The 7,566-nt window shown below is 36.1% G+C and overlaps 1 non-coding gene across 1 annotated transcript; it reads right to left on the bottom strand.

Annotated features, from left to right (window-relative positions):
• Positions 1-6,940: 6,940 nt before the first annotated feature.
• On the bottom strand, positions 6,941-7,047 carry LOC118047609 (small nucleolar RNA R71). Its single transcript, XR_004687338.1, has one exon. It is a non-coding gene; the product is annotated as a small nucleolar RNA R71 (small nucleolar RNA).
• Positions 7,048-7,566: the final 519 nt, after the last annotated feature.

The raw sequence follows: 7,566 nt of genomic DNA, 5'->3' as shown, positions 1-7,566 counted from the left end.
TTTGCTTTTTATACCGGTAAATGCACCGGCGGAAACATTTCTGGCGACTGTGCTATATTCTTAAATGGTTTTCTTGCTCTTTTGTGAGTCAAAAAACAAAAAAAAAAATGTAGCTTTCCTGTTGCTTTGAAGAATGGGCGAGAGAAATGGCAGAAAAAAACAGTGAAAGGGAAGAGAAAAAACAAAAGACAAAGACCAAAGACAGAGAGAGAGGGAATGAGCCGTCTTTTGTTGTTGTTTTTGGTGTCTATCTAGTCTAGGGAAGGTTGTCAGCAGGCTTTGTTGCAGAGAAATATTTTTTTGTGTTTTAAGAAATATAGGGAGTAAAATGGGATTAGGCTTTGCGTATTTTTAATAAAACCTACACGGTTAAGGTCGGGTAATAAAACAATATTATTTTACTAAAAAAAATCAATAAATTGAGAGTTGGTTAAGTAACCCACGAGCCATTTCAGATTTTATAACGGTGATTTCAGGTGTGTGAGGTATTGTTGAGGAATTTGGGGTTTAGTTGGGGGTATTTTAGGGATATTTGGGAGAAAGGGAAGAAATAATTAACGTAGGAAGAACATTTCTTGATTTATGTAAATTGATTAATTTAAAGATGGTTTGATTGATAATGCAACCCACAAACATTTGTAGAGTGTAATTGACTAAAAAATATGAATGAAAGAGATCATGAAAAAATCATTCTTTATTATTTAATTGATTTGTCAAAGTTTCTATTTTTATTTTTAAAACTTCTTTCAATTGACTTTTTTTTAAAAAAAATATTTTAGATATTTTTATAAAAAAAATAAAGTAATTATTATTGTATATATTTAAATTAAACTAGATATGATAATTAACAATCAAATTAAAGTTTATATGATTTTAGTGATTTGTATATTTAAAAAAAAAATAGATTAAAAAATGAAAAAAGCATATAAAAATAGAAATACAAATCGTATCAATTTTAATATGGGATATTAATAAGTATATGTGAGTAGTTTAGTTTAATAGATGGAGTGCACAATGGTAGGTGTTCCAAGGTTTTTTGTTTTTGTATATTCTCTTTTTTTTTTTTCACTTTTTGTGATACTAAATCAAATATATTATTACTAGATATAAAATAATTTATTCATTACTTAATTAGTATATTCATAAAAAATTATCTTTTTTTACCAATTTAAATTTTTTTTTATTTAAAATTTAAGATGATAATGTAGAATAATTTTATGCTTGGACCGACAACAGCTCCAACATATACACAATACTTTTTTTAATTTTTTTTAGTAAGGCAGTGCATTTTTTTTCAATTAAAGTGGGTATCCGGACCAGTTTGCGCGTACCTCAACTTATCCCACAAGCCCTGAAATTAACGATCATGTAAGCTTCCAGTGGCTATCTATGAGCAACCACAGGCCTCGAACCTGAGACCACAGAGAGAACAAAGCTCTTAGTCCCAAGCTCTTACCACTAGGTCAGCTCTTAGATGGTTAGTAAGGTAGTGCATCTTAATTGTACAAGACAATGTATGGTTTATCCAACCAAAATAATTTGCTTAGACTTTTCTTAAATTCTTCAAACCCTAAACATGATTTTCATCTCAAATTATTCTTTAATGAAGTTGATTAGAATTTGATCAATTTCACCAAGGAAGGGGAAAAAAAACTATTATTATGCTCTCAATCTCTTCCTTAATTATAATTATAAAACTCGATTTGATCATCAATTTAGAATAAAATTCAAATTATATGTTAAAAAAATTAATCAAAATTGATTTTAGTTTTTTTAAAATACAAAAAATAGTCAATAAATTAAAAATTAAGTTTTATTCTTTATAACTTGGTTTTTGACCAAATTAAGGTATATTATTTTTATTTATTTATAATTTATCCTCTAAAGGTTTGAACATTGCTCTGTTTTTTTTTCTTTTTTTGTATTTTTTCATTTTATTTCTCAAAGCTATAGTGGTATATAAATTTCTCTAGCTGGTGTTAAATTCTTTGTCCAGACTTTAAACAATGGCATGTGGGAAGAAGACAAGTGAAGTGTCAGCCCGTAATTACCATATATACAGAAACTGTCACAATTAATTGTTGAGTTGGTTGCCATTAATGTGCAGCAAATAGACGGCACCAACCATTGACTTTGGCAGCCACCATTGTTGAAGAAGAGATGGAGTTGGCAACCACCTTTGTTGAAGAATAGCTGGAGCTGGTGGCATCATTCTTGCCTATAAATAGGCAGCACGAGAGCATAAAAAATTGAGAGTGGGATTGTGAGTGCAGTAGAGAGAAGAAGAGAGAAAGAGAAGCTACTGCCATGGGCAGCAGCCCTGCTGCCATATGCAATAGTATGTGTGAGCTGGGAGTAGAGTAGAGTAAAGTGATCCTCCTCTTCCATGTATTTGTTTTGTATTCTTTCTCTATTTCTAATAATATTGACTCTCTCGTGGATGTAGGCAATTTGCCGAACCACGTTAAATATTGTGTCCCAGTGTGCTATAGTACGTTCCGATCATTGATATTTGAGCAACTATCAGTACACCACCGGTCAGAGTTTCCCCAACAATTGGTATTAGAGCATATAGTTTGAAGTGGTGTTTGATTTTTGCTTAAAAATTAAAGTTGTCAAAATTGTGTTCTGACCATACCATCGTGTAGAGGAGGAAGAGACGAAGCCACTATTGAAAACCGCGTCGAAATTGGACGTCGAAAACATCCTCACGCGCCGACGAGGTGACTGTCCACGCGCACAGACGCGCGCCACGCGTCACACGCATCTTCTTCGCCTAGAAGGGCTGACCCGACCCGAATACCAGACGACTCGACCCACGAGCCTGACTCGGATAATGATGACTGCATCATGATGTCAACATGCACAGTTGGCATGCCATGTCAGCGACCAGTCAGCAGACATGTCAGCACAGTGGGACCCACTTGCCATGTCATCATCTACAAGTCGAGCCGAGAGGAGCCGAGTTGGAGCCAAGCCGCGAGCTGAGGGAAAGGAGTCTGTGCAGCAAAGTCTACGTGCAACCGGATCTGAGATTGAATCTGAGCCGTTTATTAGGCTAGAATTGTTTTGATCAAATCTTAGTCATCTGAAATGCGATTTGGACGATTTCAGACTTGTTTCCAGCTAATTTGATCATTCCAGATGCAATGGTACGTTCTGATCATTGATATTTGAGACCGAAAATGGTAATGATGAATTATTAAGAGAGATTGCCCGATCAGGAGGCATCTGAAGGTCATCATGGTGGTCGATGGAGATGAAGAAGAAGAAGAAGGTGCACATGTTTTACCCAATTACATGTGCTGAACTGTTTAGTGTAAAAATTTAATTGCCTTGATGGAAGGCAAAATTGGGACACTCTAGACACCCGGTTATGTGGACAATTAGAGGTGTAGAGTGAAAACTGATGAAGACCAATTTTGACGAATCTAAGAACTGGTAGTCTAGCCAGATGTTGAGAAATCAGGTATAAAACCAGGATATCCAGATCATTTGTAAAAGAAAGCCGCAACAAAGCTAGCAAATGGTTGTATATATGAAAAGGCAGTACGATGGATAGATATGGCCTAAAAAGTTCTGGCGAGGAGATTGGGTTTTAAGCGGGACCATTGTGACCCCTCCAATCTTTCCTAGGAACTTGCTTAGTTGAAGGATTATCCATACGGTACTATTTTCGTATATGTAACAGTTTGTAATGAAACTGGTGAAGACTAGCAGGATGACGGCACAAGGGAATAGTTGGGTTCTGTACGATCAAGGATCTGATGGAGTGGTGATTTCTCCAAAGAAGTTAGATTCAGTGACTGTAATTTCTCAAGGGGAGAATTGATGAAGACCCTGATAATGGAAGAAAAATACAACAAGGGGATAAAGATTAGCACTCTATTTTGACTTGAACAAGTGTTGTGACGAGATGAACTGCTGTCAAACATAAAAACAAGGAATAGGAATAGATCTGGAGAACATAAATTGCACGAGGGCACATGAAGATTGTGCAGGAGTACCTGTAGGATTTAACGAGGTACTGTAATGAGACAACAGGTGCAAAGAGAAGAAGAGTTCCCAGATGAAGTCTCTTGTGCTCTTGATGAAGACAACAGGCGAAGACCTTTCCAATGCATGCAAGGATGGAAAGAGAGCTGTTGTAGAAGCACCTAATTAAGGGGGTGCAAACGCCTGTGATAAAATGCAACTGCCTATGTTGAAAGGCGAAGACACCAAAGAGAGTTGGTGTAGGTGGAGCTGTCAAATGTGACGATGAAAGACGCAGAAGCTCCAAACATAGAAATCGAGGTGGAGGATTGCGAGGAGTATACCGCAACTTTCTCTTTCTATGTAATCAGTGGCAGTTACCTCTCCCATAGTCCACATGGTGGTAGAGAATCTTGGAGCCACTAGAGTCATACCAGCTGAAGGAGGATGCGACCGCCTATTGATGTAACCATATTATTTGATAGTTTCACCCACATCTACCTAATGTTTTGTCCATGTTTTATATGTAAAATGCCTTGATATTCTTTGTTTTATGTTTTGAAGGCACTTTTGGATGAAAGATGCAAAAAGGAGTAAATTGGAGGTAATTAACAAATTTGACGTTCAATTGATATTTTGAGCAGAGCGTGAGTTCTAGAGATCGAAATGAAGTGATTCCAGTGGCATTAAAAACATAACATCCATACCTTTCTGGAAATGTAATGAAAAAAAAAAAGAGAAACATCATGGCAATCACATCCTTCAAATTCAAATCTCGCAGTCTGCTAATGTTGACCTAAGCCCATTCAAAATTCAATATCTGGAGCTTCAGAAGTCCAATTGATGCAAACTCAATTGTTTTGGATTCCTTACTCAAAGCTCTATAAACGCTCCAAATTTCATCCAAACCTGATGTCATATGAGGGAGATATGAATTTTTAAAGATGGCAACTGAATTCTGTCAGCTAACAGGTTTCGTGAAGAAACAAGTCCAAATTACATTTTAAAGCATCTAAACCGACATCCAAGTTTTTATATCAGCAATTTAACTCCTCTAAGTGAGATCTTGAAGATTTCATGCAAGGCTATTTCTCCTTTTTAGGAAAAATAGTTATTGAAGTACTTAAATGTAAACTACCAACTTAAGGGAGGATTATTTTGTAAAATAGAGACTAGGGTTTCTTAGCATATAAAAAGAAAAAGAGAATGAGGCAGCAGCCAGCAGAAAAGAGGGAGAGCAGAAGGAGGCAGCAGCCAGCAGAGAATAAACACAAATTCTCTCCTCTACAAACCCAAAAATCATGCTCTCTTCATTCTTTAGGAGTAGTTGTTCAATAGTTATGCAAGGCTAAGCTCTTTTCTTGGTTGCAAGAACACAACAAACCTTCGGATTTCAAGAACCGTGAGATTTATTCTTCCTTTTATTTTCAGTTTATGTTATGAATGATTATGATTGTTTTCCTATGCATATTTCCTATGATTGTTGTTGATGATTGCTAGAGCGGAGTCTAAATTATTGTTATGAACAATCTATTGCTAAGTTTAATATCAAAACTAGAGTTGTGATATACGAACTTGTGAAGCAACTAAGCTTGATAATGTGGTGGAACTACATTATTGAACTTAGGGAGAACATTTAAACAAAGTGACACAAGCTGCGGACAGCTTGTATGTTGATCTTGATGAAATTATCTAGTTCTTAAAGCTGTTATTAAATTGATTCATTAGTGCGGACACTTTGATTGTTTGTTGGTTAGGATTAGTTATACGGCGGACACTTTGAAATTATCTACGTTAAGAAAAGATAAAATTTCAGAACGTAAGCTGCAATTTTCGTTTCAAGGATCGGTTCTAATTTTCGTTGGTGGATGTGTGCTTGCAACCAAGGTTTATTTTCTTGATAAATTTCGATTTCAAATAATTTTGTTTGCTAGTTTAATTTCTTCTATATGTTAGATCATCACAAATCAAAACCCCTAAAATTGCATAACGTATAGCATAAAAATTTGAACTAAATCTTCCTCGTGGGATCGACCCTTTGCTTGCTCTATACTATCTTGTGTGTTGTGTTTTAAGCTAGGGTAATTAATTTGTGCGACCGCGACATCACAATAAATTTTGGCTCCGTTGCCGGGGAAGTAATTTTAGTTGATTCTTGTGCTTGTACTGTTATTTTTAGTTTCTGTGATTGTTATTTATATTTAAAAAAAAAAAAGAATTTTTGCTTGCGGCAGTACTATTCACTTGTGGCAGCGGTACTGTTCAAAACAGAATTGTTTGTGGAATTAGGTTTCTACCTTTTGTTTTTTGAAGTAAAACGACGTTTTGAACAAGACTAGTGATAAACAACTAGCCCTACCCTATCAAGGCCAAATTCCACTGTTTTCTAAGGTTTTTAGGCAGTTTTAGTTTTCTAGCGTAGGATTTTCATATAATTTGCATTATTTTTTTCATCGCTTATGTGGTTGCTTTCTTTTGAGTTTTCTTGGCGATTGATGCCAGTAACTCGTTCTACTAATCAGAGTCTAGTGCAGGCTGATCTTGAATTAGAAAGCAATTTACGCAAGTTAAGAAAGGAAGCTCACCTCAACACCATGGCAGTTGCACGACAACAAACACTCAAGGAGGTTGCTGCTCCTAACGTGGAAAATCAACCATTATGCATAAACATTGATAATAATGTAAACTTTGAGCTCAAATCTGGTTTTTGTACATTTGTTACCAACATTCAATGGTCTTGCAGGAGAAGATCCTCATACTCATCTCAAGGAGTTCCATATGGTTTGTGTTGGCATGAAACCGAATGGAGTTGATGAAGAACAAGTTTAAGTTGAAAGCTTTCCCTTTCTCTTTAAAGGGGGCAACAAAGGCATAGCTTTTCTCTATTCTCCCAGGATATATTGGAACTTAGAATGCCATGAAGAAGATTTTTCTTGAGAAGTATTTCCCAGCATCTCGAGTTGCCAACATAAGAAAAGAAATATGTGGGATTCATCAATCTTATGGAGAGACACTTTCAGAGTATTGGGAAAGATTTAAGCAACTGTGTATTCAATGCCCTCATCATCAAATACCCGATCAGCTGCTCATTCAATATTTTTATGAAGGATTGATGCCTACTGATCGTAGTATCATTGATGCTGCAAGTGGAGGCGTATTGGTGGATAAGACACCTGAGGTTGCACGCCAATTGATCTCAAACATTGCAGCCAACTCAAAACAGTTTGGCACTCGTGGAGACTTCTCCAACAAACGAGTAAATGAGGTAAGTATTTCTAACCTTGAAAATAAAGTTAATGATCTTACTTCTTTTGTGCGTTCTTTGGCTTGTGGAAATGTGCAGCAGGTGAAAGTTTGTAGCATATGCTCCTCACAAGGACATGCTTCAGATATGTGCCCAACAATTCAAGAAGATTACATTGAACAAGCTCATACAATTGATGGAGCATTCAACGAACAAACCCTAGCGTAAATATGATCCCTTTTCCAACACATACAATCCCGGATGGAGAGATCATCCCAACTTACACTACAACAACCTATCTCAACAAGGCAATCAAAGCCGACAGTTCCATCCCCATGGATTTCAAT

The sequence above is a fragment of the Populus alba genome, chromosome 1, assembly GCF_005239225.2.
Source record: "Populus alba chromosome 1, ASM523922v2, whole genome shotgun sequence".
Classification (NCBI taxonomy): Eukaryota; Viridiplantae; Streptophyta; class Magnoliopsida; order Malpighiales; family Salicaceae; genus Populus; species Populus alba.
Note: the sequence above shows the minus strand (reverse complement) of the source record. Positions and strands in the feature narration are given on the sequence as shown.